Source organism: Dendrobium catenatum, unplaced genomic scaffold, assembly GCF_001605985.2.
Source record: "Dendrobium catenatum unplaced genomic scaffold, ASM160598v2 fragScaff_scaffold_1356, whole genome shotgun sequence".
Lineage (NCBI taxonomy): Eukaryota > Viridiplantae > Streptophyta > Magnoliopsida > Asparagales > Orchidaceae > Dendrobium > Dendrobium catenatum.
In genome coordinates, this window is record NW_021319818.1 from 84,631 (window position 1) to 99,976 (window position 15,346).

Below are 15,346 nucleotides of genomic sequence, written 5' to 3' on the forward strand. Positions count from 1 at the left end.
CCAACGGGCTATGACTCGTATATTTGATGATTTAAGTCATCAAAAGGTCGAATGCTCTATGTAGATGACTTGGTCATTAAGAGCATAGACCGAAAAGATCACCTTGATGACTTGAGGATAGTGTTCGAAAGGATCAAAAAATATGATCTGAAGATGAACCCTCTCAAGTGTGCATTTAAGGTATCCTCAGGAAAATCTTTAGGGTACGTTGTTCGACATCGAGGAATTGAAGTCGACCCCAACAAAATTAAGGCAATCATGGAGATGCCACCTCCAAAGAACCTTCGTCAACTCCGCTCCTTACAAGGGAAATTGGCCTTCATTCGACAGTTTATATCGAATATGTAGGGTAGGTGCCAGCCATTTTCAAAGATGATGAAGAAAGATGTCCGTTTCAAATGGGATGAAGAGTGCCAAGAAGCATTTGACAGCATTAATAGATATCTGTTGAATCCTCTTATTCTCACGGTGCCAATCCCTGGGAAGCCTCGTATATTGTACACGGCATCACTAGAAGAGTCCCTCGGAGTACTATTGGCCCAATATTATGAGGAAGGCAAAGAAAATGCACTATACTATATCAGCCAGAGGTTGATAGGAGCAAAAATCTGCTACTCTCCAATTGAGAAGCACTGCTTGGCTTTGATTTTTGCAATTTAGAAGCTTCGCCATTATATGCTATCTCACAAAATCACCTTGATATCAAAGATTTATCTGTTAAAGTTCTTAATAACAAGACCAGCATTGACAGGTTGTTTGGTAAGGTGGGCAGTGGTACTTCTGCAATTTGATATCATATATATCCCTCAAAAGGCAGTGAAAGGGCAGGTGCTGGTAAATTTTCTTGCTGCACATCCTATCCTTGCGTATTCACTGCTCAATGATGATCTACCTGATGAGCAAATCATGAATGTTGAAGAAAAGGAGATGTTATGAGTATGGGAAATGTACTTTGATGGAGCAGCATCAATTAAGCGTGCTTAACCTCCAAATCTAGAGAAAGCTCAAGCCGGAATCAGTCTCATCTTCGTAGCACCCGAGGGAGGCATAATGAGATTCTCATTTAGCTTGACTAAACCTCGGACCAACAATGAGGCTGAATATGAAGCTTTAATAGCAGGATTGGAGATTATAATCGATGTTCGAATCCGAAACCTCCATATTTCCGATGATTCTCAACTTGTTGTAAATCAAGTATTGGGAGTCTACAAAATCACCAAGTTCGAGTTGGCCTGTTATCATCGGCGAGTTCTTGAGCTTATGAAGCAAATTTTAGTTGTCAAACTAACTCAAGTTTCTTGAGGTCAAAATGGAAAAGCTGATTCCCTTGCCAAATTGGCTAAAAAAATGGCGAATATGGATGACGAATGGCCTATAATAATTATGGTGCACAATCGGCAGATCCTAGAGCCAGCATTATTACAATTCCCATAGGCAGAGGGAATTCCAAGTTCATGCCAGTAGGATACAACCCCGGTTGATCCTCAACCTCCCCAACCAGTTGATCTTGAAGATCAACTTGAAGAACAACAAGTTCCTAAGAAAATACGTAAGGCAAGTCAAGCTTCAGAGTCATGGTGGCATTGCTTAGATGTCGAAGAAGAAGAAGATTTGAGGCGGCCAATCATTAACTACTTTAAAGAAAGTAGATAACCAACAGACAAGTCGTTAGCTACTCAAATCAGGAAGAGAGCGCTACGATATGCATTTGTCAACAACACATTGTATCGGCGGGCTTTCGATCAAATTTGGGTAAGATGCCTATGGACCCGAGAAGCTGATAAAGTGGTGGAAGAAGTTCATGAAGGACTCTGCGGAGTGCACCAATCAGGTCCTAAGATTGCAGTCTAAATAAAAAGAATGGGCTATTACTGGCCGACAATGGTGAAGGATTGTATCAATCATGCCAAGAGGTGCCATGAGTGTCAGATACACGGTGATGTTATACATCAACCGCCAAATCCACTGCACCCTATAATAGCATCCTAGCCATTTGAATGCTAGGGTACTGATGTTATCGGACCGATAAATCTTCCATCATGAGCAGGACACCGCTTCATCTTGGCAGCAATGGATTACTTCTCCAAGTGGGCAGAAGTGGCTCCATTTAAAGAAGTTACGTCTGGGCACGTGATCAACTTCTTCATGCATAATATTGTCTACAGATTCAGAGTACCACGCCGTATAATCTCAAACAACAAAACTTCATTTAAAAGTATAAAAATTATAAGTTCGTTGATCAACACAAAATTGATTGGTGATATTCATCCATATACTATCCAAGAGCGAATGGCCTGGCAGAAGCCTTTAACAAAATACTGGTGAAATTATTGAAGAAGATTCTTAACAAGAATAAAAGAGAGTGGCATACGAAGATGGCAGAGGCGTTGTGGGCGTATCGTACAACTTATAAAATGCCCACCAAAGCCACTCCTTACTCCTTGGTGTTCGGAGTTGAAGCGGTGTTGCCATTAGAAGTTGAACTTCATCTCTTTAGGTCGCCATCCAGAATGAGCTAACTCAAGAACAAAATGCACTGTTAAGAATGGAGGAGCTCGATGCACTTGATGAACTCAGGTTGCAAGCTCAGCAAAACATAGGGATCTATCGAGCAAGGAGGAAAAAATCTTTTGATTGTATGGTGCGTCCTCGATTATTTCAAGAAGGGGAATTGGTCTTGGTGCAGAGAAGGCCAATCATCCCGTATAGAAAACTTGGTGGTAAATTCATTTCCAACTGGGAAGTACCTTTCATCATTGAGAAGGTGTATCAGGGTGGATCTTATCAACTCATTGATCTGAATGGTCAGAGGACCATGCCGCCGATCAATGGCTGGTACCTGAAGAAATACTATGTATGAAACTACCCGAGAAATATTATGTTTGATACGCTATATTTTCATACATGATTTTTAGCTTATACATTTCATATTTTGAAATTCTCTTATGTTCTGAGAATATGTTTCAAAATCCCCCCATTAGACTGGGAGCAATTTAAATATTAGTTCGGGTTGACATCGTGCTGCGTGCCGAGTTCCCCAAATAAATATTTAAAATATCAAAATCTCAAATCTATTCTGCTCTAAAATATCCCTGTGAGACAGGGGTATTTTAAATATTTATTCGGGTCGACATCGCGCTGCATGCCGAGATCCCCGAACAAATATTTAAAATTATCAATTCAATTGCTCTATTATGCTAAAAAATATAAATATTTATTTTCCAAAGTATATGTAGGTGATCTTTCAAAAGTTAGAGACACCGCCTTCTCCAACAAACCAAGACTCAAAAGTCAAGAAAGGGACTTTTGTTGCTACACACTCCTACAAATTGAGCCGAAAAAGCTTAAAGTCTTTCGACAGCCTGAAGCTTAAGGTTCGAATGGGTGTAAGAGGTCAGATCCAACAAGCCCAAATATGACTGAATCGCTGGCAGCTCCTTCTACTCAATAAGCCATAAAAAAGGCCGTAGTAGTGGAACCCCCACTTCGTCAACCCGTCAGTAGGGACAGCAGGAAGAACGAAGGACAATTTGACTCAACAAGTTCAAGTGATCGTAGTCTACTAAATTCTCCTAAATGACAAGAGAATCAAAGTTTCAATGGGAAGATGAGTCTCGAGCAGCTACCTAATGTTCGTAGCCTCCGAAATCTAAAACCACAAAGGTTCGAATGGGTGTAAAAGGTCGAATCCCAACAAGCCCAAATATGGCCAGATCGCTGGCAGCTCCATCTACTCAACAAGCCATAAGAAAGGTCGTAGTATAGGAACCCCCATCTCTACAACCAGAAGACGAAGAGCTGTCAAATCCTAGCTCTCCTGGTCTGATAAACTCAAGTACTTAGATTAAAATCTCCTCAAGTGGTTAATGATCAAGATACTACCTACGTTCGGTACTATCAACTGAATCCAAAACCTATGAATCCTTCAACAAATCCGTAAAGCATAAAGCGAGGATCGAATGAATTTTTCTTCAATAAGTCCGCCAAAGCACAAAGCAAATGACCGAAGAAATTATCCCAAAGTTCATGAAAAGCCTTAAGCTAAACTAAGAGGATTTCATCATCAACAAGTCCGCTATGCAAAAAGCTCTGGACTTATGGCTCCTAGCCACCGACCTAGTACAAACCTAAGGGTTTAGGTCACCGGCATCTACTCCTTAAGCAAGCCCACCAAAGCTAGAAGCAAAGGGCAGAAGGCATACAAAAATCACCTAACAAGCCAGTAAGGACAAATCAGGTAATTATTTATCAATGTCCACGGCACAAAGCACAGGACAAAAGAAATTAACATCCCAACCATCTATAGATACATCAAAAGAGCCGTGAAGAAGGAGAAAGTAGTGTGACATCCAAATAAACTTTTGGAGATCCACTAAAAGAAAATCTTAGTGTGACATCCAGGCAAATTCTTGGAGAACCACTAAAATGAAAACCCTAGTGTGACATCTAGAACAAATATCTAGAGATCCATAGGGTCAATCAGCATGCAACAAACGTGGCCCGCTTCAGACACCTACCACATTTGTTTTTTTTTTTTAAAGATGACAAGGTGCATTAAAAATAAAATAGCAAAGATACAAACTAATGTGAGACAGCTATATTATCACATTCTTCTTTTAATAAATAAATAAAAGAAGACGGAAGATAGCTCTCACCAAAAAAGTCCTAAACAAAATCATAAGAACAAGCTAAGTTAGCACAATAATCGGCTAACTTATTACAATTACGATTAACCCAATGAAAGAAAACATTATTGAACTCACCAAGGAAAGAAAAGTCTTCATCATCCAAGCTCCATGCTTTCATCTTCGGTTTGCTATACAGTTTATGAAGAAAAAGGATGACATTTTTATTATCACCTTCCACTATAATGCCTTTGACATCATGTAATCTACCGTGCAACACTTCTTTGATAGCTGAGAAAGCCAAGAGCTCAAGTTGAGCAATGTCCCAATGCACCTAACCTTTACCAAAGGCTAAGATAAATCTTCCTTTACAATATTTTACTATACCACCAATGCCTTCTATATAATTATCTTTAAGGGAAGCATCAAATTTTATTTTGATCCACTCGGGAGGAGGAGGTTGCCATTTATCAGTACACAGTCCAAGGGACTGATTAACAACCCAGTGATCCGAAAGTGGAGAGCTTATTTTAGCATATCCAAGAAAAGCAAGAGTTGAAGCAGCAATCATGATGTTACTGTCACTAGATTTGCCATGTTTAACCTTGTTTCTATTATTCCAAACAAACCAAAGTAGCATCAGGTAGATCCTGACTAACATTATATTTTTATCCTTTAATCTCATGAGACAAAGCAAGCAATCATCCAAATTCTTAAAAATTGGTATCTGGAGTCCCCAACTCCATAAAATTTAAATTACCTTCAATAGTTTAGAACAAGTAGAGGAAACAAGGTTCACATCTTCAGTTATAGCACAGCCCCAAGGACACAAGCTAGAACCCGATAATCTCCTCCTGAATAGAAAAAATTCTGTTGGAATGGCGTCTCTGTGCAGCCTCCAAATGAAGAGTTCTACCCGGCCATTCAATTTTACTTTATATAACCAAGAAGCTAGATCATCATTCTGATAGCCTTTGAAACAATCCTCCACTAGTAATGCAGCAATAGATTTTCCTGTCAATTATAGCTTCAGCTCCATACAATCAAGTTGAAAGTTCTGTGCAATTTAAATATTGCAAATTAGCTTCAACAAATCTTCACCAAAGTGCAATCTCAATTTATCAACATCCCAACTACCCTCTAGAATGAAGTAGTCAAGGGTTGTATTCTCATCATCCAATACTCCAACAAATGTAGGTCATTTGTTTAAACTCAAATCCAATATCCAAGTGTCTTTTAACACATTGATCTTGGAGCTGTCACCCACCTTCCATCTAACAAAATTTGTAAGAGCTTTCCAACCATTATAAATAAAATTCCAAGAAGTAGAAGAGTTACTTTTATAGTTCACATTATCCAACCAATTATCTCCATACTTACTTAGAAAATTTTTGGCCATCAAAGAATTTGGGTTATCAATAATTCTCCAAGCAAACTTAGCCCTCAAAGTGTCCCTTTTAGCAATTGTAGAATTCAGTCCCCATCCGCCAATCTTCTTTGGTTTTAACATGGAATCCCAAGCTACATAATGAATCCCATGGTTCCCATCACTTCTATTCCAAATGAAGTCTCTACACAATTTCTCAAATTCTTTCAAAATTCTCAATGTAACAAGAGAATAAGACATTAAAAAAAAGATGGAAGAGAAAGGTACACTGTTTTCACCAAAACCAGTCTACCCACTAGAGATATGAATCTATTACTCCAAGCATTAAGCTTCTTAATAGATTTATCCAGTAAAGGTTGGAAGTCTGAATATTTAAGTCTTCTTGTTGCCATCTTGATTCCCAAGTAGTCAAATTCATTCACCAATTTGATTCCCAGCAATTTAGAAAACATTTTACTCCTCCTAACAACCAAGCTACTACACATCAAAGAAGATTTCATAAAATTGATACTCTGACCGGTCCAAGAGCAGTAATTTTCAACAATATATTTAACCTTCTTCACACTTTTAATCTTGGCTTCAGTAAAAATCAAGATGTCATCTGCAAAAAGGAGATGCGAGATTTTCTGAGCTCTAGAACAGATTTTCACACCCACATCCGAACCTTCCTCAGAAAAACTATTGGATAGAAGTTGTGAACATAAAATAAAAAGGAATGGAGAGAGTGGACACCCTTGTCTGAATCCACTTTTCCCTTCAATCCAATTGGAATTTGATCCATTAATCAAAATGGAAAATTTAGGATCTGAAATGCACTCAATCACCAAGTTGACAAACTTGAAAGGAAAACCCAATTCTAACATAATTTTCTGAAGAGTTTCACAACTCATACTATCATATGCTTGTTCCATGTCAACTTTGATGGCAAGGAACCCATTGCTTGCTTTAGAATACCTTAACTTGTGAAACACTTCTTGAGCCAAAAGTATATGATCTAAAATTGACCTTCCCTTCGCAAAAGCCACATGCTCTTCAGATACAATTTTAGGAACGATCTCCACCATTCTATTCAACAAAATTTTAGCAACAATTTTGTAAATAGAATTACACAAACTTATAGGTCGAAAAGCTGCAGGAGTAACCAGGTTTGGAGATTTGGGAATCAAAACAATCATTTTGTCTTTCCAATCCTTGCACAAAATACCTGTAGAAAAAAAAAAAGATTAATTGCTCTAATGACATCCTCACCAATGATGCGCCAATAAGCTTTGAAGAAGGAGTAAGTAACCCCATCACAACCAGGAGCTTTATTGTTGCCCAACTTCATAACAACCTCCTCTATCTCAAGTGAAGAAAGCTCCCTGTTAAGCTAAAATCTGTCTTCAGCACCAAAAACCTGCCATAGTTTAGGCCAGTTGTTCAAACAGCAACCTCTACTCTTTCATTTGTCCTGGAAATAATGAAGGAAAACCTCTTCAACCTCCTTAGAATCACTAATCAAGCTACCATCTGCATTCTTGATCTGAGAAATCCAGTTTGCATTTCTTCTTGCATTGGCAAATGAATGAGAAAACTTAGTATTGGAATCACCATCTTCAATCCACTTTACTTTGGCTCTTTGCCTCCACCAAGTATTCAAACAATTGAGAATAACATTAAGCTCTTTGACTTTTCTCCTAAGCACCCAAAGTTTATCATCATCTAGCCACCCTTCACTAGCTTCTTCCTTTTGAATATGAGAAATTTCAGCCTTCAATCTTTCTTTTTCTTTAGAAAATTCTCTTATACTTACTCCAAAAGAACAAGTCTTTCAAGCTCCTTTTGCACTGTTTATTAAGGATCTCCATATCATCTCCCAAGAAATTTTTCTTCCATACATTAGAAATGATGTGAGCCGAAGTTTTGAAGGATAACCAAGCATCTTAAAATTTTAAACACCTTCTTCCACATGAAACTGAATCATACATCTTCAAGACAATAGGGCTATAATCTGAAGACACTCTTGCAAGGTGTCTAACAACGATAATTTGAATTTTGTTCATGGCCAAAGAATTGAGGATACATCTATCCAACCTTTCAGGTATCCTTCCACCTCCTACTTTGTTTTTGCACCAAGTAAATCTTGGTCCAACAAACCCAATCTCATGAAAGTCATTCTCATTCATGAATTTTAGCACCTCCATTGGGCCTTGAGAGAAAACAAACTTTCTACCACCCTTCTTATCTTCCTTTGCCAAAATGCAATTGAAGTCACCACTAATAGTAGAAGGGATATCCCTGTGAGAATGCTCCTGGATACACTCCCATAGTAACCTTCTTTTGTGAGTCTCCTTACTACCATAAATAGTATTGATTCTCCAAACTCCCTTATCAAAGACATTAAGATCCCCAATAACACACTGATCTAATGTCTTTACAACAGAAAAGGAAGCTATATCCACTCTCCAAATAATCATAATACCACCAGAAAGTCCTTCTGAAGGAAGAAGGAAAAAATCCCACAAAGGGCCCATCAATTTGTCAAAAGAGACTATCAAAAGAATTGATTTTTGTTTCAACCAACCCTACAAAAAAGATTTTAAAATCTTTTATAAACTCCTTCATATATAGTGAGGCCTCCCTCTTCTTGGCCCCTCTACAGTTCCAGAATGCAATAGATTCCATTTAAAGAATCATGGGGGAAGAGCCCCCATCTCTTCTTTTGTTACCTCCTTCAAGAATTCTACCACGTGGCTTATTTTTAATAGGCCCTAAAGCCCTTAGCTCCTTAGAAAGCTTGCATTTGGTAACTTCCCCATTTGAGCCATTATCTCTTTCTTTCTCCACACCACTCAACTTTTCCTCACAGATTTTCAAACCTGTGTTAATCACAAAATTCTTCCCTTCAACAGACTTTTTCTCATTACTCTTATTACCAGCAGCAACCGAGTAATTGATCAAATCAACACAATTCAAATCAACAGCCTCCCCTACCTCCTCTTCTTTATTCAGCAAATCAAATTTATTCATGAGAACTGGGTTGCAATGATTAATAATTGAATTCTATATACCAACCTTAATTCCTGCATTTTCTGCTATGACTTGAATCTTCACAGCAGCTTCCTCCAAAGGCTGAATATCTTGAGCTTGTAGTTCCTGAACTTCACAGATTTCTCCTTCTTCAAGAGTATTATCCTTAGTAATAGATTCCACCTCCATAACTGTCCCCACATCCTGTAAGACTTTTGTCAATGCCTCTTTATCACCAAGAATGTCTTTTGTTTTCATCCACTACTTCTTTGAAATCTTCACTTTATTCTTCATTATGGCCTATCTTCTACTATTCTTCCTATTAACCATAATCCATGGTCCATAGGTAGAATCAATATCCACTTCTTTACTCTTGTCCACATCCTTTTCATAATTAGAAAGAACTTTAGTAGTAGTACGATCCACATTAACAGATTTCTTCAGTTTGCATTCAGATTTCTCATGGCCAATTAATCCACATTCAAAACAAAAAGTGGATATCTTCTCATACTCAACTTTCTGAAAGAATCTCCCAGATATGCTATCCACCCAAACTCCCAAGGAAAGAGGTTGATCAAGTTTAACTCTAACACAAACCCTTGCAAATTCTCTCTTCCCCCATTGAAACATGTTTCCATCCATCATAAGAGGTCTACCAATCATTGTAGCTATTCTAGCCACATTCATCTCATCCCAACATTGCAAAGGAAAATGAGGCATCCTAATCCAAATAGGAGAGGATAGACCCTTCAAAGATAGGGTAGAGAATTCCACCGTCCACTTCTCCATACCAACAATGTGACCATTGACAAACCATGGTCCACCGCCAAAACGCCTTCCATCATTTCCAACAAATCGAAGGAACATAAAAACCAACCTTTGCCAAGTGTAGTTAAATGGAAATTACCAAACTGCTTCCACTGTCTTCTAATTTCCCAAGCTACAATATGAGATGGAATGCCCTTCCCAAACACCTTAATCACTAAGGATTTCATCAGTTTGCTGGAATTATGAACCTCCACATCCTCATTTAATTTAACAGCTTTGCCATCATCCGATAAAACCAAATCCTCGCCTTTGAAATCCAAATGGATATAAGGCTTTTTCGACCGAGGATTAATGAATTCCTCCTTCCCAGTTCTTACAGGCAATTCCACAGTAACCTGCTCAACTACCACAGAGTCCTTCAGAGCCGAGCATCCATCATAAAGAAATTTTGTGTTAACCTGAGAATTTAAATTTGCATTTATCTCACGGACAACTCCAGAGATTGCATTTGAATTTTCAAACCTATTAACATATAATTTCATTCCAGACAAAGATGTCGACTAATCAATCATATCACATTCCAGATGTTTCCCCTGAGGCGTGGTCGAGCCAATCTCTCCAACAATCCCTTTCCCTTTCCCTTCCACATACACTTTCTTCTTAAGGACACCTTCTACATTCTCTTTGATCACCAACGGTCTACCAAAAGTTTTGAACGCATATTCAAAATTCAAATTTTTCACATCACCGACCCGTTGATTGACTCATCCAATATCTCGATTAACAATACCTCCATTTGCAGATCCATTCATAGCCACCGCCATAGACGGACGGTGGCCCTCCTCCACCATATTCAACGTAAGGTATTCCAGTGAAGAGCAAAAGACGGGAACAGAAAAATTCAAAAAAATGAATTTTCTCTCTCTAGAAAACCAGAGTTTCTCTCTCTTTCTCTAGAAAACCAAAGTTTTTTTTCTCACATACCACATTTGTTGGGGGGCATTTGTTAACCTGTAATACTATGCAAATAGGGAAAATAAAATAGATTTTATTTCTCTCGTACCTAATGTTGGACCTATGCACATCGCTTGCCATAACAGATCCCTGAAATCCCATTATACGCATGAGTTCGAACACTCTCTGCACGACCAACGCCGCCAATCCCACGTTCTCTTTGAATGGGTTGTCCTACCTCACTCGTCGTTAAAGAGTGAAGTAAACGAAGTGTTCAAGGCTGCTCAATTTTGCTCCTTCGACATCATTCGTGGTCGCCCGACTTCACTCCTTCTACGACTTTCATTTCCAGTTGGATCAGAAGCTAGGACGTTCGATCGGAGGAGAAGAAAGGAGCTTGCTCGTTTATGAAAGTAACTTTCATCATTTCGGTCGCTTCTTTGGCTCCATCACTGCCGTTCAACTTTGCCCTTCGACGACCCTCCCTCCTGTGGAATCTGAAGCAACGACGTGAGCTCACCGATTCGGAAGCAAGCAGAGGAGCTCGCTGACCGTGAAGATAACTCCCTAGCCGAGCACTTCTTCAGCTTTTGTGTAGCAGTTCGACTTCATCTGCTCGACGACGTTCCTCCCTATCGATCGGAAGCAACAAGGGGGAGCTCACTCACTGTGAAGGACATTTGATCGGGAACAACAATGGGAGCCGCAAGCCATGAAGATAACTTTCTCCAGTACGCGTGCTTCTTCGGCTTTGTCACAACCGTCCGACCCTGCTCATTCAACGACTTTCCCTTCTCATTTGATCGGAAGCATCAACAGGAGCTCGCCAGTTGTAAGGGTAACTTTCACCCATTCGCAAGCTTGTCCGGCCAAATCCCGTCAATCCGCCGTGCCAAAAAAAATGTATTTATTAAATAAATATTTAATTATAATTACTTTTAATCAATTCTAATTAATTAAATTATTATTTTTAATTTATACCAAAATTAATTCTAATTAAATTATTATAATTAATCTAATTAATTATAAATAATGATTTTAATTAATTTTAATAAACTTTAATTAATTATCTTAATTAATGTAATTAATTATAATTAATTCAAAAAAAAAAAAGAAAAGAGAGAAGGACCTTCCTCTTGCCTCAATCCTCCAGCTAACACTGCCGACAGTCGATCGGAGAACCACGTATATGCGCTCTGGTAGCACGGTAGGAGGGAGCCCGGTGCGACGCATATGATGAGGTGGGTAAGCCCTATATGCGCTCTTGTAGCGTGGTGGAGAGAGCTACATGTGTTCTCGTACGGGTACTACTGAAGGCTTCATACACGCTCTTGTAGCGTGGTGGGATGAAAATTTGTACAATCGTGGTGTCTAAGGAAACCTACCAAACACGCTCGAGTAGCATGGTGGGAAGGCCCAGCTCCTCTATTTTCCCCCAAATAGGGGATATGCCGGGGTGCTGCCAAAATTTTCATTGAAATGCACAAGACTTGAACAATATGAAGACATCATTCGAGTAGCAATACGAAGAATAATAGATGACTCGTACTTGAAATGAAAGCATAGAACTTGGACTCAAATGAACAGTGGACTTGTGGACCTAAAACTGAACAAAATTTAAATGAATTTTAAAGGTTAAAATCAAATGAAATAAAATCAAATTGAAACCAAAATGCAAATCAAATTGAGTATTCAATTGAACTTGTAAAGACTTCAGAAGACTCTAAACAAGCATTTGAACCTGTGCACTTGAACTTGTAAGCGTTTGACTCAAATCCGAGTGAACTCAAAGGATTGTAGTGGACGTGAACAAGACTAGTACATCAAACAAAGACTTTGATTTGGACTGGGTCTGAGCTTGAATAAGCATCTACACTCAAACCAAATAAAGAAACAAACAGACTTATAGAAGTCCTAAACTCGAATCAAATGATGAAAATCTTGCTGCCGAAGCCAGTCAACTTGAAAGTGAATTTGTAAGATCAAGCTGGGTTCAAACTTGACATGGGTAATAAAGAACTTGAACCTTCAAGAACAAGAGGGGACTCAGTCTTGCACTTGATCCAGACAAGGAACCTGAACTCGCACTTGACCTCATACTATACAACAATAAGTGAGAGTTGTAGACTCGATGAACTCGAGTCTAAATGAAACTTAACTCGAACTCAAACATATAAAAAGGGAAAAGTTTGAATCATGTGTGAGGGAATTCAAACTACAAGAACATATGTATGGTCAATAGTGACTCAAAGTAGGTTACAAGTCCTTGATGCATGAACTACTACGACAATCCCTACAAATGCCTGTAGATTGAGATGGCAATATTGTCAATTGATATTAGAAGATTCATCCTTACAAGCAAGTACATAAAACCCACCTAAGATTGGTGAAAGATGGGTGCGATACAAGAATAATGGGTCTTCTAAAAATACCTTCAAGAGGTCATAAGGGATACGACGGTCCCCTGCAAATGGATATTTGTGGATAACAAAAGTGTATTGTAAGTATAATGAATCACTGTGGATACAAGTACAGATATTACCTACAACGACGGTGACCAAGATCTACAAGTGCGTTGAGTACAAGGGGGACTCTATGTACGAAAAGGACACCCTCTGACAGAAGGGAGGAAATGCTTGAACAAATTAGAACTAAATTTCTTGGTGTTCTAAAGTCTCTTCTTAGTTCTATACTTAAGAAGAAAACAGCTCTGGTACTCACAAACACCGGAAATGACAAGTCTACTACACTGAAGATCGTAAAAGTACTTCTCCCCAAATCAGTAGTCATTGACCCTAAAGTTCAGAAAGACCCTCCCCGGTGAATGAGAAAGGGGGAGTCAACACTAAGACGCACGCCATCGGATCTACAATATTTGTACAAGCAGGCAGAAGGCGTGTATAAGCTCTTCAAAAAAATGTTGTGCATTCAAATGACAGATACTTACACAACTATAATTATTTTAGAATACCCCTGCATGTACACTATAAATTATATACACATAGGTACACTAAAGGGGAAAATATAATCTCGACCCGCATGGGCCCTGGCAAGCGTGTTATTGGTACGCATGTGATGTCTAGGGATGGTGCGTAGGTTAATAAGTGAATTCAAGTTTGAACTTGATCCTTCTATACGGTTCAATAGAAGTCGAAAGGGTTCAAACCAACAAATAGGTATACAGTCGTGATGGCTAGTATATTTGATTTATTGTATTCATATTAGGCCTTCAAGGCCTATAATTAAGAGAATTTATTAAATAAAAGGCATGAAGCCAACGAAACCCGATCCTCCTAAGTAAATAATAGGAGTAGACAAGGTTCGAGATATCGGATAAATATGTGGTCACGAAAGTTGACCAAATATTTATTTTGTATATTCATATTCAGCCTTCAAGACTTTCAACAAAGAAAATTCATGAACAAAGGCAAAAAGCCTACGAAAAACCCGATCCCTTATAGGTAAGTTGATAGGGTCGACAAGGTTCAATCAAATGGAAATGACCCCAAGTACACCCCGATGTTGGCCGGGTTGAATGTTTATCTCAACCGGAGGGGTCCATTCAAATTCCAAAACTTCAAAAAATGCTACTCAAAATCCTAAAATTCCAAGATATTTAAAATTGAAATCAAACCATCAATCACTCAAAGCAAAATCCATCCACCCTCTGCAACAGTTTGCCGAGGTGGACAAATTAAAATTTACTTACGCTCACAAAGAGCTAAATGCCTAGTCAAAAATATCACTGGAATTCATTCTCAAACAATCTCCTGCCAGTAAGAATGTGGTATATGTCCTCTAACTGGCGATTTGCCACCAAATGGCACCGTAGGATAAACTATTATGACCCAGGGCCCTCTGAACCGAGTGATTTTGCCGCCAAATGGCACCACATATAGTAGTTTTGGCAAGCGCCAAAATGCTCCTTATTGGCATCAAATCCTTGAGATATGAATCAATAGGATATGATTAATAGGGCACAAAGCCCTCTGTTAGCTAAGGTGGATTCAAATTTGTCCCCTTAGATAAATATCCATCCCAGGTTTATAAGGTCCCCTTGGACGAAGCAACCCATGGCTGCCGACAAGGATCCTTCTATCAGGTTGGGTCGACTACCTCCTCTGACTAATTAGACCAGGGACCACGATGTCCCGGGACGACGGATCCATGGGATCCTGATTGGGCCCATCATCCATTCCCCCACCATCCTCTTTAAGTGCGAGATGGTGTAATTTCTATTTTAAATATCAAACTTTCCAAACCTTTTTCAAATTCCCAAAGCCAAATCCAGTAATCAAATTCAAAACCCTTTGCTGCTACTATATGCCAGATAACACGTATTCTCTAAGTATCTGATTGACGACTAGCCTTAATCGAATGTTCTCTCTCATTATCGGGAGGGGTAATTAATTATAAGGGCTTGCGCCTATAGGAAACCAGAACTTAGATCATAAAGTCCTCACAAAATGAGGGCAAAATCTCTGGGTAGTGTCTTATCTACAAACCCATCTGCCTTCCAAAATTTATCTCAGAACTTATTCAGTTAAAACTCCCTCGCCAAATAAAAAAAAGAAGAGCGGCGGGGAGGCCGGGGCCGAATTTT